The following is a 27856-nucleotide window of genomic DNA, read 5'->3' as shown; positions in this document are numbered from 1 at the left end:
GTTGACCTTTGGGTTCCAAGTACACAAGAATACACTCACCCATACACACACACACACACACACACACACACACACACACACACTTTAGGAAATGCCTTGGAATTTTTCTTTGTGAATTAAAAACATACACACCAACAGACATTAGGCAATAAGGTCCTCTATCTGCTATCATTTTTAATGCCCACATTGCTCCTCCCTCTTTGGATGAAACAAATTACCTAGGGTTTTTTTTTTTTTTCTTTTTGAGAGGATGCACATGGTAAACTGTACAAAACACTCATTTTTACAGTACCTTTTAGTTGGGACTAGTCACAGGTCTAGTCTATAGGTCCTTGCCTCTGAGCAGTGACTGCTGGCATGCGAAACCGACATTGGATGAAATATCTGTCATAACTACTCATTCCCTGAAAAGTCACCTGTGACTGCCTCTCTGTACAGCCTGGGCCTTTTATGAAGTCATGTGTATTTTGCCTCATTGTACCTTCAGTTCAGGGGTTATTTCTTGTCATTTGTTTAATCCTCAAGAGTCCTGTGTCTTTTCTTCTGAATCTCCCGGTAGGCAGATGGTTCAGGTTTTATGATTCTTCATTCATTTCTGCACTGCTCCTTCTTTCTGTGTTACATTTATTTGCATGGTATTTTCCAGAACATTCACTCTCTTAGCTATGCTTATTTTGTTTTAGTCTGAGTATGAGTCTTTGTTGGGAATTACAAAACAAACAGCTTGTTTGTGCTTTATTAAGCATTTGAGGAAAATAATTAATTTATTTCATTGTTATAAAATACTATCTTCTACTGACAGTTGTAGTGACAGTTTTGCAATCTTTGTTTATTTAAAAAAACACAGAAATATTATTTAAGAATGTTTTTGTTTGAATTCCAGGTGTGGGGTACATGGCTGCTTCTGATTTTCCACAGCAGCTGACAATGATGTGCTCTGGTGGGGGTGGGATTTTGCCAGCTGCAGATAGTTTCTTTGATTGTGAGGCATTTGTGATTTCTTTTTTCTTTGGGGACTTCTTCAGAGGGTATAAAAATGCTAGGGTCCCAAGGGACAGTGACAGTTGTTAGTTGATTGCTGTCGATTGTGGTTTGTGAAGTAATCATATGCAAAGAACAAGAGGAGGAGGAGGAGGAAGAAGAGGAAGAGGAAGAGGATGGGGGGACAGGGAGGAAAAATTAGATATCCTGAAGTCGAAGATCAAACTTGCCCCAAGTAACTCAACATCCCTAATCAGTGGGAAGTAGTCTAATGATAACGCCGCCCCCATTCCAGCCCTTGCTTTTATCCAGGGATCTCTTTTCCTTTCTCTCATTCTTTTTCTCATATCTAGTGTTGTTAGGTTGAAAGAATGGAAGAAGAAAAACCAGTTCGTGGATTTGGTTATAAATTCCAGGGAATTGCGTGTCTCTTTGCTCAGTGCTTTACATATGTGTACCACTACTTCCAACTTTTACATTGGTACTGGGGACCAAGCTGAAGTCCTCATGCTTGGACAGTGGGTACTTTAAGAACTGAATAGTCTCCCCAGTCCCCCATCAGTGGGGGCTTTTATCAATGTGTCCTAGTTTCCTTTTCTGTTGGTGTGATAAAACATCCTGAGACAATCATGTTAAGAGACGGAAGGTTGCTTTTTGCTCCTGATTCCTTGGTATGGCTCATCACTGACAACAAACATACCCGAGGACAAAGAGGTCTAGATCTGAGATGCCCTACTCAGATAAGTCTGCATCAGGTCAAGTTGACAATTGAAACTATCTTACGAAGATTCTCTCTTTCCTCTTCTGTTTCTGACAATTCCCCTTAGAGATACCACAGGAAACCTGGGTGTTTAAGAGGTGGCATGCCAAGAGGAGCAGGGGAAAGTAAAGACCACTAGAACAAGCGGGTCTTGAGTTTTGTGTTTGTTTCCATTGGCATAGGGAGGCATTGCTCTTGGGCCTGTGTGTTTATGGGAGACCTACTAGGAGACTTAATTAACCATCACTGGTTGTCTAAATATTAAGCTCCTAGCCGAAGGGAGATTCCTATTGCTTTTAATGCTGTAATAATGGGATTTAAATGGGAAGAAAAGACGACTTTGTAAACAGCTAAGAGGAATGGATTCTCCTTCCCTATTTTCTGAGGCCTAAATTGAGGACACACGGAGCTGAACATCACCAATCCTATAATTATTGTAAATATGTTTGAGCTAGGGCCTCAGCTCAACACATGAACTTCTATAGTTCTCAACCACTTAGAATTATCTGGCTGATCTAAATATAACTGGCCAAAGGACCTTGAAAGACCCAGGTCAGTGGGGACTTTGCAAACATTGAGAGGTCATGGTTTCTGTCTTGTTTCAGCCAGTAGCAATGCACAAGTAACTAAATTTTTTCCTAAAAAAAGTGATCATATTGCTAAATATAAAGTGTATTTATAGTCACGGAAGGACAACTGTCAAACTTTGAAGCATTTTATAATGTCCCAAGATTTATATTTTTTATCAGTTGCATTTCATATCTGAAGTAATTGCTATTCAATTTAGGAGGTAAGGGCATGTAGGTAATTTCAGCTTGGTCCCCAATGTAAAAGTTGGAAGTGGTTGAACACATATGTAAAGCCAACACTGAGGAGCAGGGAGACAGGCAGTTCCATGGAATTTATTGACCAACTAGTCTAACCAAATCCATCAGTTCAAGTGAGAGACCCTTTCTCAAAAAGCAAAGTAAAGCCGGGCAGTGGTGGCACATGCCTTTAATCCCAGTACTTGGGAGGCAGAGGCAGGTGGATTTCTGAGTTCAAGGCCATCCTGGTCTACAGAGTGAGTTCCAGGACAGCCAAGGATACACAGAGAAACCCTGTCTTGAAAAACCAAAACAAAAAAAAAAACAAAACAAACAAACAAACAAAAAAACCACCCCCCCCAAAAAAAGCAAAGTGAAGAGTATCAAAGAGGATACCTAATGTCAAACTCTAACCTAGACTCACATATGAGCGTGCATTCAAGTCACACACACACACACACACACACACACGTATACACACATGTTTGGTTGCATGTGGAAATGTGTAAACCCACTTGTATTAAGCTGTGTGTAGTGGCAGGGTACACTGCCTCAGAGAAAATGCCAGCAGTATTTATAGAGGGTGACTGATATGTACTAGCTTACCTTCAGCTCTCATGGCAGTTATTGGGTATTGATGATGTACAATCACTGGGAAGCAGGCATGATCTTGAGCAGTGACTTTAAGCATTGCAGGTATTTATTCTGGTGCTGCAATTTTTCTTAGAGCATTGACTCTAAAGGTGGTGATGCCTGGACCAACTAACTTGTCACATGTTGGATTCCAGGGCCCTACCTACAGCTGCTGAAGCTGAGATTCTGGGGTAGGGAGCTGCAGTTGGCAGAAGCTACTCAGGTGGCTCTGGTATATGCTTCAATTTGGAAGCCTCAGCTTGGGGCTCGGCAGCAGGTCATTAACCCAAGAGTTAGCACAAGGCTTGATCTCCAAATTATACTCACTCAAAGAGAGTGAGGGAGAGTTGGGAAGACAGCTCAGTGGGCAAAGTGCTTGCTACTAAGTCATAGGACCTGAGTTCACTCTCTGGGACACATATAAAAAGCCAGGCATGATGGCCTGTGCTTGTATGCTTGTATCCCCCTGTGCAGTGGGTAGAGAGAGTATATCCCTGGGGCTCATCGGCCAGCCAGGCTTAGCTGAACAGCACGTTCCAGTTCCCAGTGAGAGATCTTATCTTAAAAACAACGTGGATGCATAGTATTAACAAGACTCCTCCTCTTCTCAAATGGACCTGTAGCTGTTTTCGAGGGACACAGCGTGGAAAGCCTTTCCCTCACATTCCGTAGAAAAGAGCTATAAACGTAAACACAAGGATGAACTACTCTTCCTGAATTCTAGACAGCCCCTGGCTCTGCGCCACAGGATGCCGAAGCTTCTTAGTAAGATGGACTGGTTAGAGATGGCCGCCCGCAGGGGATGCTGTGGGCGCAGCGGTCAGATTACTGAAAATCTTAAGGAGAGAACCTTCTGCCTTCAAAGCCCAGAGACCAAAGACTTGGACCTGAAGGTGTCATCAGTCCTTCTTGACATCAACTTGGGGCCTGAGTCCTGACTGGCAGATGGTGGTTTGAAGGAAGGTTGGAGGGTAAGGTAACAGAGCTTCTTAGTAGACAGCCAGGTCACCAGAGACATTCACGACAAAGCTGGACAGCTGCCCAGTAGAGAGGAGTTTTATTGCTGTTGTAATAAATTACCAAGCTTGAAACAAACAAACAAACAAACTTGGATGGCTCTTGAGAAACAATGTCTGAAGCTGATATCTACCCCTTCACATAAATACTCTCACGAAGTGGTACACAGCCACACTCACACTCACCCCCAGCAACTCACCCCCTCCTTATACAAATAGCGAGATAATGGCAGAATTTATTGCTCTGTTTCTCCCCCTGAAAACCATACTTGATTATTCTAGCTCAAAATATATTTGATTCTACTTTTGGCTTCATATTAAGAGGAGCAATTTAATGTTTTTGAGCTTATTTATTTCTGTTATGTAAGTGAAGCTGTTGAGGACTTCTGAGAAAGTCACCCAACTGTGCAGCTTGGTCACAGCATAAATGCACAGAATAAATATGTGGCTTTCAACGACATCAGATGCCTGACTCAACTTCTACACCCACGACACTTCCTTGTTAGTCCCCAGCACATTTTCCAGCAGCTGACTGGAAGGTTCTATTAAACTTAGATTACCACCACCAACTTAGAGTCTTCACATATAAACAGGTTGTTGGAGAAACTGCCTGACATCACTCCTGATCAAAGCATCTTCCTGAAGAGAACCCGGCAACTGTGCTTAGTTCCCTCACCTCTTGCTCCACTGACAGTGTTCACATAAAGGCATTAAATGGCTCCAACCTGAGTTCAAATCTACCAGGACCACCTGCTTGCTCTGTCTCCTGATCCTCATATGTCATAAGCCTTTCATTGGCCCTTGGTGTTTTTCTTTGTTTACATATGCTAAGGAACATTTTCATCTTAAAAGGCAAAGTTAAATCTTTCCTAAATTTCACACTTTATAGAAGCTATTAATCTCAATGTTTTATTGTATGTGAGGGAATTTCTTGAAACTATGGAATCTGCTCTCTTCACCCTTTTTAACCGGCCTGTCCTGTCACAGTGCTTATGAAAGGCATTTACTGAGCTTTGCTGGATGAAATGGCTTCCTGTAAATATATACTTAAAAAAGGTGAAAATACAGCAGTTTACAAAAATGAACCTATGATCCCAGAAGTTTTAAATATCCTGTTTTATTGTGGCTCTTCAAAAGACAAATAAATGCTAGTTTGAATGCATTTTAGAGAAAATGTTGTAACGGAGGATAATTTGAGAACCAGCATTTAGTTATGTGCATAAATATTATCTAGAACAAGGAGGGATAATTGAAACCCAAGAAAAATTTCTTTAAACTTTGAATTGTCATAACCAATCACATTCCTACTCAGAAGAGAGCAAATGAGAAGCCTTTTCCAAAGGAACTTCATTTTCCCCTCCATCCTGCCCAGCTTTATGTAGTTAATAGTCAAAATAACTGAGATAGTCATCTAAAACAGGAAGAGAAATAACCAGGAATTTGGTAACAAAGTAGATGATTTTTGTTTGGAAGAAAAATTGCACCACACTTCCCCTCTAATTTTCTTTTAAAAAGACATTTATTTATATGTCACAGGTGGTGAGAGGTCGTGGGGGGATGAGGAGGAATGGGAAGCAAGGGAGTAGACTCTAGAAGAGAAATCTTATGGTCTGTGCTAATGATACTAGAAAAGAAAATCATGATTGCTTTGTTACCATGGGAGAACTGGAAGGAACAAGATGGCTGCCAGAGCAGCTTACTTCTCGAGATCACTTGCCAGAATGAACAGTACCTAAATCATGATGCTCTGTTATAAATCTGATGGCCACTCACTCTGTCCACTCACCCGAGGAGAAATAGTGTTGCCACTCAGTTCTTTTTGAAGACAAAATGGCAGAGACTCACAGGAAGGTCTTCTATAAGGTTTTCACAAAACATCCTGCTGCATATTTTTCGTTAGTGTTTAATGTGTCACTCCACGACGAGAGCCCAGCCATGGAAAAAGAATGTTAGCATGGGTGGTGGTATGAATAAGTTTGGCCCCTATAGACTCATGTGTTTGAATGGCACTATAGGAGGTGTGGCCTTGTTGAAATAGGTGTGACTTTGTTGGAGGAAGTCTATCACTGTAGGTTTTGAGGTCTTGTGCTTAAGAGTCCAGTATGGAAGAGACTTCTCCTGGCTGCCTGTGGATCAAGATGTAGAACTCTAGACTCCTCCAGCACCATGTCTGTCTACACACTGCCATGCTTTCTACCATGATGGTAATGGACTAAACCTCTGAAACTGTAAGCCAGCCACCAACCAAGGAGCATACAGGGCCTGGTCTGAGCACCCTGGCACCTATGTATCAGAGGACTGACTGCCTTGTCTGACCCCAGTGGGAGAGAAAGGACCTAATCCTGTAGAGACTTGATGCCCCAGAGAAGGGGGATGTTCTGGGTGGGGCAAAGGGGAGGAGGGATGGAGTGAAGAACTTTGGGAGGGGGAGCTGGGGAAGGGAGGCAACATTTGGAATGTAAATAAATAAAATGATTAATTTAAAAAAGTTTGCCTTTATAAGACTTGCCTTGGTCATGGTGTCTCTTCACAGCAGTAAAACTCTAACTAAGAGTGCAAGGTTCTTGCTCTTAAAACAGAATGACGTACATAGGAAGAAGAGTCCTTTAAAATAAACGAACATAAGAGATTTCAGATGGAGACAATGCCAGCAGGAATACGACTACCCAAAAGCTAAAGTCTCTATCTTTCCTTAAAAACTACCCAGCCAAAGTAGCGCAGATGCAGTAAGTCTTTCAGTTTTATATTTTAGCACCGAATCTCCACAACTCTGTAAAATCGACGTTATTGCCCTGAGTAAGCATGCCAAATCCTTTCTGCCAACTAGTCCATTTGTGCCAGCTTGTAGCTACTGAGCTCAAGCCAAAGATGACGTTTGCTTAATTTTTAATGTAGTGCATATAAAGCCCTCTCATGTATGGACTGTGCACAAGAAATGGCTCCAGGATTTGCCTTCAGGCTGTCTTGACTGTGTTTACCATGGGAGGTGCTTGCCAGGAGGCTGGAAGGTCTGTTGTGTTAGGGTGTGGGCATTTGATCAGCACTTAATAACGGTGCCGGGTTTAATGTTCACTGATGTAGGTAAAGAAGAAGAAGAAAATGCAGAACTCAGGACGAGTTGGATGTTGTTGACCTTATGCAATCCCTCCCCTTCTGTCTTTCATGTAATATTACTTCACCGAGTTTTATTTTAGTTAACTAATCATAGCTTTAGCCTTAAATCTCATACGGAATAAATCAGGCAATTTCTTTGGTTTCTCACACCCGGAGAGCTTTAGCAAAGTATTTTGACTAAAGCCAATGGAATAACAACAGCTGCTCCTGCCCAGAATTTTTCCTGCAGCTATGAGGACCACTCATACAACAATAATAAAAAGCCTTCTACAGAGAGAGGGTCTCAGTGCGGATGTCCAGGGCTATCGTACAATGATGTTTTTGTTACAGCTTGTACGTGGGGGTTGGAGGGGGCAGAGGCAGGTAGCTGATGAGGGAGCAGGGCTAGGCAAACGGAGGGGTACACATGTAGAAAATCTGGGAAACAAAGAATGCAAAGGACAGCAGCATCATCCCCTGTTACTATGGTGAAAAAGGAGTCCTTTCAATTTCCAGTAGTGATCACTCACTCAGGTCTAAGACAGAGTACCAATGTTATCTGATAATTAAGCCACATCAACCATATCTTGTTACTATTAATATTAAAACACGCAAGTGAAATTTTTTTCTTCAATTTGAACTGAGACTCAAGACCTGATCTTTTCTAAAGAAAGAGTCTTACTCTGTAGCCCAGCCTGACCTTGAACTCATAGAAACCCCACCTTAGTCTCCCAGGAAATGCTTTGCATTAAGTTACCACGGAACAGTTCTTCTGGACCACTCCTGACAGTAATAGATACATTACATCCCACCTATAGGAAAATGTATATCATATAAATGTATATAAATTTAATGCTTTGCCTATTTACTTCTTTTCTTTCCTCTTAATTGTTCTTATAGCAGTTGCTATCTGATCTACTGTGAGGACGTACAGATTGCATTTTGAAAATGTTATTTCTCTCAAGCTTCTTCTTTAAGACTCCGTCTTCAGCAAGGTGAGTCCCACCGAGGATGAGGCAAGGTATTATTGGAACACTCACAGAAAATCCCTGCCTGATTGCTCGGGAGCGTCTTGGGGTTACAAGCTTAGGAAACCTTTCTCTTTGAAAGAGCAGTAAAAATTAAACCTGGCAAATCCTTATGGGAAGTTTTCACCATTAATCAGCCTGTGAAATTCTCTATCAACAGGCAACCTAAAAGTCATAGTCTCTAAGATTGGCAGTCATGGATTTTGAGGGACTGCAAAAATAAAATTAGAACACGGCTGTTAAGTAGTCACATAGTTCTACATGATAGACCTCTAGAATAAGCAAGCCTCCCCTCAGTTTCTCAGAAGATCACTGCACTCCTCCATCTTGTGCTCATACTGGGACCATTTCAGGTTTAACTGGACTTTGATCTTGATGGAGACTTCCTCTATTCTAGGACCTGAGGCCATGATGCTCTGGCTAACTTCTCCTAGATTCTGTTATACTGTGTAGTTGTGCATACCTCTGTCTGCAACTGCCCAGGAAGATACCAGCCTGAATTTTTGCCTTTAAAAAGTCCTTGGTCTTAATGCATGACACTACACTTAGGTCTCAATACCTGAGTGTAATCCCAGCTGATGGAATAAAGACTTTCAATTTGGTATAAACTGTGCCTGAGTGGTTATCTCTGATGGACTTCCTCTAACCTAAACACCTTGGATCATTTTACAATGTCCAACTAATAAGAATGTCCTGCAATATCCAGGTTTTCTGCTTTCAGGGATATATATTTGTATTTATAAAAGTCTCATTAAAAACACTATACCTCACCTTGTTAGTTGATTTTTGTGTGAGTACATGCATGCTATGACACATTTGGAATACTTTGACTACAACACCTCAATGTGCATACAAAAAAATATATCACTGACCAGTTTGCAAATAAGCTGGCATATAGCTGTAATGTGTGCATCAGTTTATATATATACTTTCTTTCTCTCTACTTCTCTTGTTGACTTATTCTCTGTATTCTGTTTCCTTAGTTATTCAGCAATTAAATGAAACCATACTGACTTTGGCTCTGGCACACACCACACTTACAATTGTGCTTGGGATGTATGCTAAAATGTAAAGATATATCAGGGAAACTTCTTAGTAAGTGACTGAATGCAGACCCTGTACTAGCGAGTCCTAATGAATTTGTTTTTAAGGAACAATTCTCCAGGTCTACTATAAGCAAAGTGCCTAGCTGTGACAAGGACTTAGCTTTCCTGAGGGGCTGAGGAGCACCTTCAGAGCATGTGACAGATTGAGAATGTCTCACACTGGTTGGCATGTGAACACTTGGTTCCTAGCAGGTGATGTTATTCGGGGAGGCTCTAGAGGCTGGAGAATCTCTGGGAGGCGGAGCTTTGCTAGAGTAAGTGTATTTCTGAGGGTGGGCTTTGGTGCTCACAGTCTTGTCCCACTTCCTGTTCACTCTGTTGGCATTTCATCTAGGCTCTGCCCCACAGTTACCTGGCAACAGCCAGGTGTACCTGGCTCACTATAAAAGGGGCTGCTCGCCCCCCCTCTCACTCTCTCTCTCTCTCCTCTCTGTCTCCTCTCTCTCTCTCTTGCTCTCTTGCTTTTGCTCCCTTCTCTTCCCCTCTTGCTCCTGCTCCTTACCCTCTTTCTACCCACTCCCATGCCCCTCCTCCAAGTGCTCATGGCTGGCCTCTCTCTCTCTCTCTCTCTCTCTCTCTCTCTCTCTCTCTCTCTCTTTCTGCTTTTCTCCTCTGTCTCTACTACCCCCTCAAGCCCCCTCCTCATGACCTGGAGAAACTCTATTCTATACTATACCTATGGCTGGTAACTTGGGGTAAGGGATGCCTCAGCACTCAGCATGAACTGCAGAAACATCCCCTTCCCCTATACCTTACCGTGCCTCCTACAAACATATTCCTTCTTTCTCTATCTTTTTATAAAACACAACACTCCCTGCTTCATACCTACATTTGAGAGTGTGACTTCTTACCTTCCAGCTCCCACCACCAACCCTGTGGCTTGTTGCCATGATAATCTCTCATCCCTCTGGACCTATGAGTCAGAACAAACTATTGCTTCCATAAGTTGCCTTTGGTCATGGTGTTTTATGACAGCATCAGAAAAGGAGCTGATGCTGGGCAGGAGAAGGTTTGAGGGAAGCCTCCCTGGCCTTCACAGCCCTGGCCTTCACAGCCCTGGCCTTCACTGCCCTGGCCTTCACAGCCCTGGCCTTCACCACCCTGGCCTTCACAGTCCTGGCCTTCACAGCCCTGGCCTTCACTTCCCTGGCCTTCACTGCCCTGGCCTTCACCGCCCTGGCCTTCACTGCCCTGGTCTTCACCGCCCTGGCCTTCACCACCCTGGCCTTCACAAGGCAGAAGGTAGATGGTGCTTTCTCCATAACTGAAGATGCAGAAGGCATTCTCTTGACATCTGTGTTAGTCAACTCTTACGGCTGCTGTGACAGAATACCTGACAGAAAACCTTCAAAAGAAGAAAAAGATTTGTTATGGCTCATGGTTTCAGAAAGCCTAATCAATGGTTGCTAAGATCTATGTCCTTAGGCAAAACATCACGGCGGTGGCAGACACTTTTTACCATGTGGTGGACCAGAGAGAGGGGAAAGAGAATATAGAAAGAGGCCAGGGCAAGATACAGATACAGTCTCCAAGGAAATTCCTCCAGGCTTGGCTTTAAATTCCAAAATGGCAGGCAGGGGTTGGAGAGATGGTTCATTGGTTAAGAGCACGGACTGCTCTTCCAGAGGTCTTGAGTTCAATTCCCAGCCACCACATGGTGGCTTACAACCATCTGAAATGGGGTCCGATGCCCTCTTCTGGCGTGTCTGAAGAGAGCTACAGTGTATTTACACAAATAAAGTAATAAAAAATAAATCTTAAAAAAGAATTCCAAAACAAGATGAATTTTGCCATCCCGCATTTTATGATCCTTTAGTAGCTCTACGTTTTTGCTTTCAAAAAATTTTAAAATTGGATATAGTCTTTGTGTATATTGGTAACCTTTTGCTGACATTGTATTTATTTTAAGCTATAGTAAAGTAATAGCTCTGTTTCACAGTCAATACAGTGATTGCTTTATGGTTTCTTCTTCTAAAAATTGTTCTCATACTGGAACTTGTGGGGCAGACTGACATTCTCCATTCCCTTATGGCGTCATGCTGCATATACAGTTTGTCTTCTACTTGCTTACTTAAGTTTGTGGCACAGAGTGTAAGGGACCAGGACTTAGAGAGAAGGCTAGACTCTGGAGAAGCAGCATCAGTGAACTTTTAGAAGCAGGCTTCACTGGAAAGTATGCAGGACATGTGAGAATAACATGGCTGTCTGGGTGACATGGCTGCACCAAGTCAGAATGTGGAACAGGGAGAGAGGGAGCAGGGTACAGAGGACACCGGTCCATTGAGAGGTGACATGCACAGACTCAGACAAGTTCAGGCTGCTGGAGGCATCAGGACCTGAGGTCAACGTCCTACTTATTAATGGGGATATCAGGCAGTGAGGAAGGGCTTTGACAAATGTACAATAGCAGGTTGAGAGCTAGTCCAGAGAACAAGGCCTGGGAATGCTTATGGGCATCACAGTAGTCACTGTGGAAATGAGGTAGTCTTTCATCTCTCTAGGATATTTATGTGCAGTGTGGGGTCTCATGTGTGCAGGGGAAGGGTCCCTTTTTCACTTCTGGAAGAACCATGAGTGTTGCAGCTCATGTGTGTGCTGCTGAGTATCATCGTTCTTACTCATCTCTGAGAAACACAAGTGCAGCAATTTTTTGTTCATAGTTTCTCGATCTCAGGTCCAGATTATATGTCAAGGGCTTAATTTTATCAACTTTCTCACAACTTTTAAAAATTGCTTATTTTTAATTGGCAAGTAAGAAGTGTACATATTTATGGTGTATTCTCTATTTTGGAATTTGCTAGATATTATGGGTTGGCTAAATGGAGCTAGCACATGTAGGCACATCTCACATTCAACATCTATTTTCTTCCCAGCTTTCGAGCGCACAGTATGTCATCATTAATTGTGATCTTCATATATGAACAACAAATCTCTTGAATTTACTTTTGTGAGGTCATTATATTGTTATTTTCATTTCAATTTTTATTTGGCTTCTTTTGAAACAGAGTCTTTCTTTGCAGCCTTAACCTTCCAATCCTCTAGTTTCTGCCTCCTGAATGTATCACAGATTCAGCTTTCAATATTATTCTTTAAGACAAGATGCTGGCTCTTTTGAATACAGACTTTCTTTTCAAATGATGTTCAATTAGATATATTAATACAGTAGACTTCAATATACATGTTTAATAATTGGAGAAATGAGCTTTCTCTACTACCAGAGTTTATGGGAGGCTTATTTACATAAAATGGGGCAAAGGGAGTAGGTTTGCTGGTGAAGCTGAATACTTGACTAAATCTATAAAAGAACATAAGCCCATTAAAGAACAACCCAGACTATAATTAATAGCAATATCATGGACTTCTTCACAACCCACAATCTTATCAAGAACAAAACAGCCAAGTCCCTTTCCCCAGAGTCCTCAATTTCAAGAGAGGAATTTTCAGGATTTAGAAGAACAAGGAAAACTCACTAGCTCACTCTGAAATGTTTATCTCTATATATTTTTAAAGGCAGAGCTAGTGGAAGCCACAGAAGGGTTAGTGCCGGAGGTCTGCAGGCCAATGCTACACATCCATAAAGCCGTACCCGGCTGAATTCATCGCCTGTTAAGACAACATTCATTCCCACTGGTGCTTACCTATTGTTCTATCCCGTGTGACTGCCAGCTCCCTCACCACAGAACACAATTCCCATAAACACACACTGTGAGTTAACACTTAGACGATTCCTTCAGACCCCAGGATGGCTCACCTAGACCCGGTCATGTTTGTGCACTCATATTGAGTAGTTATTGGCTACTGTGTTATTGTTACAATAACTATACCACTTCTCTCATAGCCGTCTGAAAGTGTTAGCTTTGACAGCAAGAGCTCCTAGGATGTTAGTGTTCCTTGTCTGTGAAAATCAACAGCTTGGTTTTCACTCTGGCTGCCAGCGTCTTCTCTGCAGAAGATTGCAGAACCTCAGACCCCTACCGGCGGAGCTCTAGCTTAGCATCTGCCTACTCCTTCAAGCCCACACTATGTTTTTATAGGAATGATTTTGGAAATAGGTTTCTCTTAAAAAACAAACAAAAATTGGAAAAATACAGATTTAAATGAGTGCTAATCTTTCACTTTATTTTAAAAGTATAAAACCCAAGTATAACCATAATTATAAAAAGGAATGTATAGGACAATATCAAATAAATTCTATTGGCCCTACTCCAAGCTAGGCATTGTATGAGTGCTTTACTATTATTTACATTATTTATTTACTTATACTTATTTAACCCATGGGATAACACCATGACCTGATTTAATCATTATTGCAATTGTTACAATCTAAAAAAGAATACATCCAGATGTATTATTTTTACCTTCACAACTTTTCTTTACAATATTTCAATTTATAACTGATTCAAACCTAATATCCATATAATATCCACTATTGAAATGTCTTGACGCTGTCTCTCCTCTGTACCCCAATTTTCAAAGTTTCAAAGTGTACTTTATGGAACAAACTGCCTGTAATTTTGGATTTCATGCTAAAAATTTAGCTTCAGTAGCAAAGTACATGGCTACTTTCTCTATGGTTATCTTTTGTCTGTTTCAGTCTTCAGTGTGGACACAGGCCTGAGTAATTATAACTCTGTTCAGTCATTTTCTGAGTATCACATGACTGCCACTGGTTAGCTGGAGTAATAAAACTCTGGTTCAGAACTGAGGACAACATTCTTCAGTGTCCTTTTCCTGTGGTCTGTTGGGGGAGGTGGCAGGTCCATGCCTACCATTCTGCACAGCATCTCTTGCTCCATGGGTCCCTCCCTCAGCATCTGCTGATGCTTCTGTCTCCCATGGCCTTATCTGTGTCCTTCTGGGTGGGAGAGGAGTGTCTGGCCAAGCCCAGCTTGAATGGTGAATGAAGTAGCGTCTCAACGAGTCCACAGGAACTGGGAAACAGAGACATGAGGGTGCAGAACTTCATGGAGGAGAGAGGAGTCTCAGGGATTCCTGTATCTGGAGGGACTATGCTGAGTCTTGTATCCCTGTGGGATTAGACTAGAGCTCACTACTGCAGTTTCTAGAGCTGGGCGCTAGTGTAAGGGGAGCAAGATTTCCTGATCATGGCCACCCTCTCAGGGTGGGCAGATGGATTGTCATGGATGAGAAACAAATTCAAACAAGATAAGTGGACTGGCCACGTGAGCTCTCTGCTGCACTCATCATCCATCCCAGACTTTGCCTCTTTTATCTTACTCACTCCAAAAGCAAACATTAACTTGCCATAGTTCTGATTTCAACTTAAAAAAAAAACCCAAGTCACCCTCCCCCACAAGAAAAGCCCCTCCTCAAGCCCCCCACCTCATTTCCTGTATCTTTAAAGTGCGAGCCCATTCTGAGCTTGGATGGTTTTACTCGATGGAAAGGTCTAGAATTAAGCACAGTTCGTATATGTCTGCACACGCTTCTCTTCGTTGCTCTGCGTTTTTGGTGGTGGAGTAGAATGGGAAGAAAGAAGATGAAATGGGTCATTTCCACGCGAGCCAAAGGTCCTGCTCATGAGGGTGCTTCATCAGGAATTTGAGACATGGCCCAGTGGGAGTAATGAGAATCTGGGGTTGGTGTCCTGGAAATCACATTAGAGAGGACACAGGCGGCCCCGCCTACTCAGTGGTGCAGACCCAGGCGGCCCCGCCTACTCCCACAGTCAGCTATGCAGACCAGGGTTCTTTGAGTCTCTTCTGGAGAATTTCCACCTCCGTGGTCTGGGAATCATGAAGACCATCTCTGGCAGGCGCTCTATGTAGAATAGGGTTGAGGGGGCTGGACACACAATGTCCTTGTTCCACATTCCTGTTTTAGTATGCTAATATCCCAATATCCCACCTACCCTCATTGACTGAGACACTGGCGACTCTTCTGACCCCTTTACTGATAAGCAGAAAACTGTGCTATATGCAACATTTCCGTAGCACCGCTGGCTAGTGCATAGGAACTACTTTAACTCTTTTCTTTCGGTGCTGGCTGGGTTGACAGCATTTCTGTCCTGGAGATCATTAAATAGACATTGTTTGGAGATATACCTAAAAATGACAAATCGAAGAGCTTTTTATTTCTGCAACTTGGTTTCTATATCACAGAGTGTTCCCTTTCTCTGATGGCTCACTTCACCATGCAGCTGCCTCATTTATGAAAGAAATCTAGATTAATAAAATGGTATTCAGAAAGGTCCTTTCAGATTTTATGGTTTCTTTCCTTAGCCCTTAAAAATCCCCTAAACATCTCTTGATTTTTTGGTTTGCTCTCTTGTACTGGCTTACTCATAAGGGTCTCCTCTCTTTTATTTAATTTTTAAAAAAATATTTCATGTGTGTGTGTGTGTACACATATATATGTATGTGTGAGATATTTACATGTGTGTGTGCCTGTATATGCCTGTGTGTGCGCACACGTGCATGTGTTCATGTATATGTGTGTGCATACATGTATGAGTGTGTATGTGCATGTGTATGCATGTGTGTGAGTGTGCTCGTGTATGTGTGTGTACGCATGTATGTACATGTGCATGCATGTATGTGTGCACATGCACCCGTGTGTGCATGCATGCATGAATGTATGCGTATGTGTACGTGTGTGTGTGTGTGTGTGCATATGCATGCACATAGAGGTTAGAGGGCAGTCTGTAGAGTTAATTCTTTCTCTCCACCATGTGGAATGGAGAGAGAATTCAGGTCATTAGACTTGGTGGCCAATGCCTACTCACTGAGCGATCTCCCCAGGTTTTTGTTGTCATTGTTTTATTTATTGGCTTAAATTTATATTCTTTCTCCACCTCCAACTCCTCCCACATCCTACCCAACCAACTTCCTGCTATCTCCTTTCATTCTCTCTGGAAAAAACAAGAAACTAAACACACACACAAAAAGAGAAAAAACAAAACAAGACAAACAAACAGTAACAACAACAACAACAACAACAACAACAGTACACAAAAATTTTTGAGTCTTTTTTTTTTTGTTGGCCAATCCTGAACACAAAGTCTCCCTGGATCAAGGCTGAAATATTCAGTGGCACCCCACTGGAGAAAACTGGTTTCCCCTTTCCCAGCAGGTAGCAATGGCAAACAGTGTCTTGGGTAGGGTGGGGCTTTGCGCCCTGCTCCGCTCTTCTGTGCTGCTATAGGATTTTTGTCTTCACCAGCTCTTCTCAAGAATTTTTTTTGGGTTTGGTTTATGGAGACATGTGTTGTCTTGGGTGTCCTGGAACTCACTGTGTGGACCAGGCTGACCTTGAACTCAGAGCACTCACAAGCATCTGCCTCCCAGAGTGCTGGGATTAAAGGCTGTTGCCAGCACTACAATCTGTTTTTAAAAGTCAAAATGAATTAAAGTTCACAAATCTATTTCAACTGTCATTGACTTTTAGCTTGTACAATCTGAAAAAAAAACCAATTGAACTAAAACTAAAAATATCAATATTGATGATAAGCACAAAAATTATTAAAGAAAGAATTAAACTTTCCTCTAAACATGATGATTTTCTAGGTAATAATGGTCCCCGTAAAAGCTTCAAAACCCCCATTTGTAGAAATGAGAGCAATTCTACTATAATCCACATTTCACAAGAGAATTCAATCATGCTAAATAAATTCCCCGTGCAAGTAATGAAATTCAGTTCTAATTCTGACCAAAACAGTTCAAAGGTAATAAAGTTAGTTTGGATTGGGTTGTGTAAAGGAGAGCTGTACAGGTCTCCCACAGGGTTGATTTTTCTTCATTTGTCTGGAAGAATCAATTCTATTTGTTCTCAACCATATCAGTGGCCTATCTCGGAAAAGCAAGCAGATGAAAAGACAGCCCTTGAGGGTGGTTCCCATGTAGAAGTCCATCCCTGCCCGCCAGCCACTTGTATAGGAATCACCCACTCAGGCAGAGAAGGAGCCGTGCCTGGAAACAAGACAGGCAGGTCTTGAAGAGTCAGGAGGTTCTTAGACAAGAGACACTATTGTAGTAGGAATGGTGGGGTTGTGGTGGTGGTGGTGGGGCTCTGTGAAGGCCAGGGCTTGAAGCCACCAAAGCATCTCCTCCTAGAGAACCCAATTGAAGACAGCCTGAGAGACCAAGGATTGCTGGTGCTGACAACACCAGCCAATCAGAAACTGCCGTTTAGAAGAGATGCTTTCTTGGGACCAATGGGGCTCAGGTAGAGGGTATTAAAGGCTCTTGCAGCAGTGTTCAGATGAGCTTGCTGCAGTGTCTCTCATCTGCTCCTGGTGTCTGTGTCTTTGCCACCTTACCTGCGACCACCAAGAGCAGGTAGGGTCTGGCCACAAGAAGTCCAGGGCACAGGCAACAATGTATCACGTTTGTGTCTACTTCATAAATTTTAGAGTAGTATGTGTTTTTTAATGGGAGGGTTTTAATCTATTGCTTTCTTGGTAGAACATCTTTAATGGTAGTTTGCTTAGGATGAAATTTCAGACTTGCTTTCTATGCATTCTTTCAGTGAAAATTCAAGAAGGGAATCGGGAAGCACTGGAATCATAAGACTAATAACTGATGAAAGTGGTAAGAAGTTTTGCACTGGAAAACAAAAGCATCAATTAACCACACCAGAAGGCAAGACTGCAATGGCCCAGGTTGGGCTAATTCAGCAAGGGGGAGAGAGTAAACCTGTACCTCTTTTCTTTGTCTGAGCTCTCTAGCATCAGGGGATGCTGAGCCCACTTAAAAGTTTGTCATGTGATCTTAAGAACAAACTCCACATTTTTTATGCAATAGAAGATGTCTCCCACTGAACCACATGAAAGCCATCAGACACAATTCAGGGAACATAAAGCCTAGCATTTCTAAGGAAAGTCTTCCTTAAAGGGTCACTTTCCTTGAGTTTGGGGAGGAACTTGTGAATCAAATAGACACACAAGCAGAGATCCCCTGGGATAATCTCCAGCTTCCAGGGTCTGTGATTCTCCAGGGCTACTGTAGCTGCCAGCGGCCATGGGTTGCTGGATTCCTCAAAGGAAAGCTGGAGATAGATGGGAAGGACAGCGAGAGAAATAATGAGCCAAGACAAAGTTCTCTGATCAAGGCTCAATCTTTACTACTTGAGTCTGAATATAAGGGGGGGAGACCCATCCCCTACTTTGCCAGGATCTCTTCAGGAAGACAAGCTCAGCTGCTTAGCAGGTAGTGCCTTCTTTCAGGAAGCTACAGATGTGGCTGGACAATAGCCTTTACCTAGGTCGGAAGACTCCACCCTATGTGGGCTAGCGGGATGTCAAAGCAAGGTCTGATTCAGCCTGCTCAAGGCTTGGGGGAATGGCAAAGGCTACTGCCACCTGGGTCCCTGTCCCCTTCTTTCTCTGGGTGGCTAAGGTCAGGCTCTTGCTGAAGTAGAGCAGGGGAGGAGGCAGGTATGGGGGTCCCTGACTCTGCTCTTCCTCGTCTTGGTCTACTGTCAGTGGATTGTGACTCCATCTAGGACAGCAGCTTCTGGGGACACCACAGCTGTGCTTCTTAAAGAACTAGCCATCTTCCTGGCTGTCCCTTTAGGCCCGTGGCAGTGACAGCTTCCCATTGGACACAATGCTGTGCTCTCTAGCCTCTCCCATTACTTTCTTTCCAGCCTGTCCACTGCTATGAAAATTGCAACCTTCTTGTAAGTGGGATTCTTTCCCTACAATTCTGGCTGATATGGTGGAACCAAAGTTATCTCAAACCTGATAGAAACCACAATGAATTGAAATTTTGAGTCGCACAAACATGCATCCAAATCTCAAGCCGCTTATTATGCATAAAATACCAAGAGATTAGGCTATACAAATTCCAGGTACAAAAGACCTGAGCAAATAAATCAGAACCAAGCAGGATTAATAATATTAATCATGTATTTTCATAATCACCCCCACCACCTGCTGCTAATGACACATTCCAAACAGACTTCGAGAAATAAATCAGGAGAACCGTGTGGAATGAGGAATTAGAATTTAAGTAGGTCAGAGAGGAGGAACTCAGAACCCAGCTCATGTAGGACTCAGAGAGTCTACTTTTAAAAAAGATAAAAAAAACCTGTGTTGTTGGGCACACAATACTGATGTTATGACCACACATGAATTACCTATGGTCTGTGCCGACACTACATGATCTACCACAACATCACTGATGAGAGATCGGTGCACTTTTAAAGTGAACTATAAACCAGAGAAGGGCGGCATGCTTTCCCAGTTCCTGAACTTGGGACACTGAACCAGGAGGATGGATGAATTGGATGCTGTTTGTGCTATACTGTAAGATGCTATCTTAAAACAAAACAGTAAAAACAAAATATGCTCCCCCTAATCCAACCAACAAACAACAACTAAAATGTGGCAAGGTATAATTTTAGAAAATATAAGTTTCAATAGTTTTGTTCTTTAGTTTTAGTTTGTTCCACTTTTCTATAGGCAGGGGCTAGCATCCAAATTTATTACTTAACATATTTTTTGAATTGGAATTAAACTGAGTTGCGTTGAATTAAGAATCGAGAAAGAAAGCTGAAGGCTGAGAATAGAAATTATTCTCAGGTAATATCAGAAGTGACAGAATTGCCAAGATGCCGGGAAGAGCATGTGAAAAACGATAGAGCTCGTAAGAGGAAGATGCAGCTGCAGTTAGATGCTATTTCTGCACACATTAGAAATTGCTACCCTTAAAAAAATTTATTATTACTATGTTTTCATGGTTTTAGGGCTTTATTGTAGGAGATAGAGGGAGAGAGGAGAGAGAGAGAGAGAGAGAGAGAGAGAGAGAGAGAGAGAGAGAGAGAGAGAAGTAGAGACTTGCGCAAACTTCAGAAGTCAGCAACAGAAACATTACCACACCCTATAGGTGCCACTTTTCAATCCCCAGAGAGCGCTGAGCTGACAGCACTGCCCTCTGGTGGTCTCTTATGTTGTTGCAATGCGAGTAAAGATTTTTTGTGCTGTTTGCAGCACAAAAGAGTTAAAAAACGTACTCTTATTTGACAGTGACTATTATCTTCCTGTGGGATAGTTAGACATATATAATATCTGTTGTATGGGTAAGAAGAGTTTAAGTTTCTGCCCCCAGACTGAATCCATTTCTCTTCTAGGAACCCAAGTCTGGCCCGATAAGGGGCAGAGACCATGGTCTCGTTGTGAGGGTCTAAGCACCTTCTAAATCTTTCTGAGAACAGAAAATAGGAAACATTTATCTAATAAAACAACCTTCATGCATTCATGCTATATCTTACTCAGAATGAAGAGCGGAACTGTTTTTTTTTTAAATCTGTATTCCTGTATTCCTGAAAATTTGTCAATTTTTAGTATTCTGAAGATGATTCTGTCTACTCACTTGCCCCCCCCCCCCCACTGTGAGAGTAGATCCTGAGACACCCGAGGAGTGTAATGATAACAGTCAGCTCACAATTCCTTGCATTGTGTTTGGCCCTGTGTGTCGAAGTCCCTTGGCATCCTCCTCTTAGCCTTGCTGCGCCACCTACTGGACATACACGCACAGTGCTCTCATTTTACCGTTATGCTTAACAGATTGCTTTCAGTTTAATTTTGCTTTATGATGATGTGAAGCTTTATGTGACTCTAAAGTAAAATTTACAAGATGAATCTGGTGATCATCTTTCTCTTATTTATTCTGGCTCCTTCCGCCCGCAGGTACAGGATTATTTTTAAATGCTGTGGCATCTTTCTATTAATACACTAATATATTGCTATATAACATTAATTTCTATCTGTATGTTCCATTCTTCCTCATTAGATAAGTAATAGCATATTTTACAGACCATTGTCTACCTATAAAGCGAATATCTATCTATCTATCTATCTATCTATCTATCTATCTATCTATCTATCTACCTGTCTATCTATCTATCCATCTATCTATCTTCAGGTATACATGGCACCTGACATGGTAGGTTTGACTTTATATTAGGTAATCTGAAAATTAAGGTTTTGAAAACAGGTGAAGTCATGGGCAACAGTTTTAAATGCATCACTGTTATTTGCTTCTGTTCAGAGACAGGATGGCTGTCTACACAGATCCACAGCTCTTTATTTGGACCCTCCACTGGCCTTTCACCATGTGAGAGATGCCACACCACAAATGGCTCTGAGATCTATGGCTGTTTTTTTTTCTTATTAGGACACGTTTACAAACACAGTAGCCTCCCTTTATCTATGACTCATTTTCCTGTTGGTTCAGTCATCCATAGTCAAACACGGCCAAAAAACATTAAATGGAAAATTCCCAAAATACATTTCCTAAGTTTAAAGTGAGGTATTATTTTAAGTCCTATTATTAAAATCAATCCTTTGTGTTGTCTGACTCCTCCAATCATGGACATGAGTCATCCTGTACCATGGATTATAGGTTATTTAAGCTGCATAATCTACTTGCTTCATGTCAGGAGCAAAAGGAGGAGAGAGAGAAATAAATATGAACATATTGCTGCATTCTGGTTTATTATTGATATTTATCTCTTACCATGTTTAAGTTCATGGACTCAACTTTATCATTGGTATGAGTATGGGAAGAAAGTGCCATACATTGTACATCTAGACTTCAATGGTACCCATGGATCCAGCAGGGACCTTGGAATGTAGCCCCATGGCTAAGGGATCCTCCTCCTCTGCAGCATTTTTTCCCACACTCCTCCTGGTGCCTTTCTTCTTCTTCCACATCTACCTGGCTTTTCTCTTTGTCTGTTTGCCACTAAGCCATCTTCCTGCTCCATTTGGATTCTCTTTCCTGCAGTTATTTCTTAACATAGGGGTTGGATGGAGGAGATGTGTGCTGAGAATCCCTTTTCAGTGTCTGCTGGGCTCAGGCTACCCCAGCTCACACGGCTCTCTATGTCCACCCACATACTAGAGACAGACCCACCGGTCTCAGCTGCTCCTCCCAGACTAACCCTCCAAGCTTTATGGTGACAGCTTTGATGACTTTAATTTCTCTGTCGCTTGGTGGTAACAGGAAGCCTCAGCCTTCTTTTTGCCTTCTGTGACACATTATGAGAACCATTCATGCCTTGATATAACTAATAGTTTATGCAATCGGCAAATATTTAAAAAAAAAACCCACACATTTGGTTCAAAGGGATACAACCGATCACTTCTTTATCACTGAGTCTGCTGTGGAGTTTGTTTGTGATGTTCTGGTTTTGTTATGCTTCCATGGAGTGGTTTGGGAGAATAAAAATTCTTGTCACATTGGCACTATTTTCCAGATGAAGCAGTCAAACTTCAATCGAGAAAACTCAGTCTTTTTGTCATTAGCACCCGTGTGCCTGTTTTGCTCTAGTGTGTTTTCTGAGGCACTTCAGATGCCCTTCCATTTATAGCAGATGATAATCTATTAAACCATTGAAGATGTAACCTGAAAGCAGATTTTACACTCTTAACCTCCCAGACAGCTTGACCTCCTCTTCCTTAAAGTACACAGAGTATTTATTTACTTTAGCCTACGATTGGACAAAATCATGACACAGAAAATCCACATTATAATAAAAATGCTCAGTATGCCATATAATTTGGTGAATACTGACTATGGAAAGCAAAACCCAGATCGTAGCATAGATATGCACTTGTAATACTACAAAGTTTAAAAATCATTAGCCAAATGGCAACCATCGATATATTGCTTAAACCATGTGGTCATACCAAGTCCGCACATCTTAATGCTTGGATGCCCCACTGTAATAACCTCTGTGGTTTGGTTCATGTTTTGGTCTACTTCTGTTCAGATCTACTGGCCTCCTTTTCTCTTTCCATTCTCTAGTCTTTAAGCAGCTCTTCCCCACTATTTTTGCAATGTCTATGATAGTTTGGTTTTCTTTAGCTGTCTTTTTATCTTTCTCAGTTTTCTTCTTGGCCATGAGATGCAATGCTGTGTACCACTCTCCAGTTCTGTTTCCTTACCACGAACCCCACCTCCTAGTGAGGACACCTTCTTATGAACTGACATCTCTAAAACTGTGAGCCAAAATAAATATGTATATATTTTAAAATAGATTGCTGCCAGGCAGTGGTGGCACACGCCTTTAATCCCAGCACTTGGGAGGCAGAGGCAAGCAGATTTCTGAGTTTGAGGCCAGCCTGGTCTACAGAGTGAGTTCCAGGATGGCCAGGGCTACACAGAGAAACCCTGTCTCGAAAAACCAAAAAAAAAAAAGAAAAAAAAAGATTGCTTATCACCAGTATTAGTTACTGTGATGCTAGCTGACAGAACCCTGCTGGATGTTGCCACAGATGCTGACAGCAGTCATACATGTAAGGAGTTCCTGCCCAACCTCCAGGCCATTCCTAGGCATCTCTTCCTCCCATCACCTCCTCCTCCTCCTCCTCCTCCTCCTCCCCCTTCTCCTTTTCTTTTCTTCCTGTTCTCCTCCTCTTCTTCCTCCTCCTCCTCCTCTTCACCAACTACAAGTTTTTAGCAGTCACAGGCACTAGAGAAGTATGGTCCTAATATATTAAACCAGGAGGAAAATGTCCTGGGTGGCAGCAGTATTGGGATAAAAGCTTCTTAAGTGGGTGTAAGAGGCTCCCAGGGTTGTTCTTGGATGCTCTGCTCTTGGTGGAGAAGACAGAACAGAGAGAGACATGGCCCTGGGTTCAGTTCACCTTTGCATTCTTGGGTAGAGGATCTGACCAGCTGAGATTGGGAGACAAGAGGACAGAAGGTGAAAACCTGAGGATCTAACTTTGTTTTGAGCTCCTCGTTTTCAGGTAGCTTCACATCTGAAACCAATTTATTTTTAAGGATTTTACAGTTATCCTGTCTCACTACCCGGCATGGAAATGCAATTCTATACAAAATTCAGCTTTCGTTTTATAGTTAGAAGTAAAAAAATATTGATGGGAATGTCCTAAAGAGGTAACATTTAGGGCAAATGCACCTCCATCAAAGACACACTAATAATTCCAAGTCATGGCAATTCAACAGGAGGAAAGATGTAGGAGAGTGGAAAGGCTAGGGCACATGGTCTAGTCGGCAGGAAGGAAGTTCCCCGAGGGAGGATAAGAAACATACCTGCATGCTGGAAACAACCACCAGTTCTGCAAATTAACTTATCAATGCATTTGTCTTTATTTGTGCACTAGACATTAACAGTCTCTCCCCCATATCTCCTTTCCCGCTTTCCCTCCCTCCTTCTCTCACATATATGCCAGGAACATACTGCCCCAGTTTCTAGAATGAAAAGTCTCAAAGGTTTGGTAATTCAGTTCAAAGGCTTGGTAATACAGTTCAAAGGTTATCACGAGTCAAAAAACAATGGTTCAAAATAGATGATTCAAGACAATTTCTGAGGAGTTCTCTGACACTCCAGTGTGCAGGGCATACTAGTGATATAAGACCATATCATAAACAATTCACATATAGGGATGTAGCTACTAAATAGACTCTCCCTCTGTAACTTTGTTTCCACATTGACAGCAGAACAATAAGTAACTTTGTAATTATGAGCCTTCTGTATTTTCTGTGTTTTAGATAGTTTTTCATAAATAAAGAATGAACATAAAAATTGAAGTCACCCAAACTCAGTTTTTTTTACTATGGTATTAATATTTTAAGATATATTGTTAACATATTATTATATACTGTAATACAATTTTTCTTCTTCTGCCTCTTAAATACTTCACAGCACACAATGGTGAAGCACAGGTATGGACACAGTGTGTCATTCCCCAAGACCTTCCTCTCCCCATCTTTCCTCCTCAGTACTGAATGTACCTCATCTTTTTCTTATAGATGTCAATGTTATCTAGTCCTTGTACCAGTTAAGATCAGGGAACACAATCAAATGCAAAGAAAAAGGGATTGTCAAGAGTTGGAAAAGGTGTCAGGAGAAAGAGTAGGTTTTTTTTGTTTGTTTTTTGTTTTGTTTTTTAAAATTTCTGTAACACTATACAATAAGCAGGCTGTGAATGCTTTCTGACTTTCTTTCCAACATTAATAAATAAACCCACCAAGGAATTCTGCTGGGTGCAATACCCAGGGCCTTGTACATGACAGACAAATACTTTATCACTGAGCTACATCCCCAAACCTGAAGCATATCTTTAAAATAATACTGTCAGATTAGAGCCCAGAGAAATAGGACAGTTTTTATTTTGTGGTGTGTGTATGTGACTGTATGTGTGCGGTATGTGTGTATATATATGTGCGGTGTGTGTATACATGTGTGTATGTCTGTATAGTATATATGTGTATGTGTGTGTCCATGTTAGTATGTGTGTGTGTGTGTTTGTATACTTGTGTGTGTTTTTGTGTGTTTGTGTGATGTGTGTGTTTGTGTGGTGTATGTGTATGTGTGTATTTGTGGTGTGTATTCTTGTGTGTTAGTTTTTGCAAATATGTATGTGTGCTGTTTGTGTTTATATATATATGTGGTATGTGTGTGTGTGTGTGTGCTTTGTGTAGTGTCTGTGTGTGAGATGCAGTGGGGGCCTGTAGTTAACTGTGAATCCAGGGAGTACAACTTGTACCTTGCTGTTTTTCTGTTTTAGTGGTGGATGGTGGGCCTCACAGGTCCTGCTCTCCCCACACCGATTTCCCACCTGGACTTACTGCTCTTGGCGTCTTTGTCATTCAACAGTTCGTTGAAGCAGACACAGGGGCCTTCAGGTGACATTCAGCAAGTCCCAGAGCAGATGTAGCCTGTCAGAAGCATAGTTCATACTTTAGTCTGCTTGTCACATGCAAATACAACATGAAAGGTTAGCAACATTTCCAGAACTGGGGTTGAGAAGCCCATGTCTCGTCTCCACACATTTCCCTTATACACTTTGAACCATGTTTTGCCTTGCTTTTTTACCATAGTCTGAAAGTAAACTCAGTTCCCTGCTAAATTTTCATCCTTTTATATTTGCTTATTTTGTTTTGGTGAAACCCTACTTTCCCATTCCACCCCAATTTTCCAGATTTCATTTCATATATTTAAGTATTTATTGAACACATTTACTGGGCACCCTGGAGTAGGGGTAGTGAATATCATTCAGTCCTTGTGAATTTAAAAATCAGTGTGTCCTGTCTGTGTTCTCTCTTATTCTGGTTCCACCTTCCAGAGGCATAAGTATCTTTAGTTTCTTTGTATCCATCTTATGCAGTCGTGCTGCAGGCTGCCCCCTCGTCATGCCAGGCCACAGCAATCAAGTGCTCAATGCTTTCCATTGAAGTCCAGAACCTCTATAGTCAGTTCCGCACTATCTACCCTGCATTACTACTTCACAATCCTCGCTTGGCATCAAGATCCATTAGTAATTTGGGGGAAGGTCTATTTGTTTCTGTCAAAAGTGTCTAGGAACCTGCCTGTGAAACATTGGCTTTTTGATGTGCAGTCAGGCTGCAAAAATAATTTCTCTCTCTTGCTTTTTCCTAGTTATATGGATCCATGGCTGTCAGTAGTCAGATATCATACACTGTAGAGCCTTTGCCTCTACACAGCCTGCTAGAATCTCTCCCTGTAGGGAAGTCTTAAGGTCTCAGAGTGATCCCTAGGGTCTAATGGCATGCCTCATTCCCCTTAGTCTCTCCTGAGATCCGCTGACTGAGGGAACTGCCCAACTTTAGTGCCTACTTTCCCCCATCCTTAGTCTCAGGAATAAGGGAGCCAATTCAGGTCCTCTGCAAAAACACTACATGCTCTTAACTGCTGAGTCAGCTTTCTAGACCTGTTTTATCACTTCAAAAAATCCCTTTCTTTACTATGAAGCATGAGAATAAATTTTTTTTCTCCAGATAAAAACTGTTGCTTATGTATCACTTGGCTACTGAGCTGGTGTGTGATGACTTGTCTTAAGAGTTCAGGTAAAGCCAGCCCTCTGTGTCTAAGCATGCCCCATCTACAGAGGCACCCAATGGAGAATCCAAAACTGCATTGGTGCAGTTTCTTTCCTCTTGTCTTTAATAGAGAAAAAATTCTGAATGGCAGCTATTTACAGTCTGTATGCTCTACTAGACATTATCAGTCATGTAAGAGATGATGTGAAGAATACAGGACAATGCATGTAAGTTAAACACTACATCATAAACACTACATCATAAAATAAGGGAATGACCACCATCATTTCTTCAACACTCTTTCCTTCCTCTTCCCAGGGGAACATTGCTTCCCCCCACTAGCATCATGCTCATTTGGTTCTTTGATGAGAACAGAGATTGAGGGTTTATGCTGCTACTACTGCTGTTGATATTTAGCTCAGGGGCCCTGGAAGGAAGGGGGTTCCTACCTACACGTGTCTGGAATGTAGAATGAGTGCTTGGATGGTTCTCCTACTTATACATGTCTAGTATATAGCATGAGTGGTTGCATGGTTCTCCTACCTACACATGTCTGGTGTGTAGAATGTGTGCTTGCATGGTTCTCTTACCTACACATGTCTTGTATGTAGAATGAGTGCTTGCATGGTTCTCCTACCTACACATGTTTTGTATGTAGA

General features: G+C 41.9%; 1 protein-coding gene across 6 annotated transcripts in view; it reads right to left on the bottom strand.

Moving 5' to 3' along the window:
* The window catches only part of Dlgap1 (DLG associated protein 1), a 791008-nt gene that overhangs the window by 373766 nt on the left and 389386 nt on the right, over window positions 1-27856 (bottom strand). For 5 of the 6 annotated variants that reach the window (XM_031368694.1, XM_031368695.1, XM_031368693.1 and 2 more), the window contains one exon: window positions 25986-26075. The gene's annotated coding sequence lies outside the window, so the exon portion shown is untranslated. Of the gene's footprint in view, window positions 1-25975; window positions 26076-27856 lie in introns of all 6 variants that reach the window. The other variant, XM_031368696.1, reaches the window with a different exon arrangement.

The sequence above is a fragment of the Mastomys coucha genome, unplaced genomic scaffold (genome assembly GCF_008632895.1).
Source record: "Mastomys coucha isolate ucsf_1 unplaced genomic scaffold, UCSF_Mcou_1 pScaffold14, whole genome shotgun sequence".
Lineage (NCBI taxonomy): Eukaryota > Metazoa > Chordata > Mammalia > Rodentia > Muridae > Mastomys > Mastomys coucha.
Note: the sequence above shows the minus strand (reverse complement) of the source record. Positions and strands in the feature narration are given on the sequence as shown.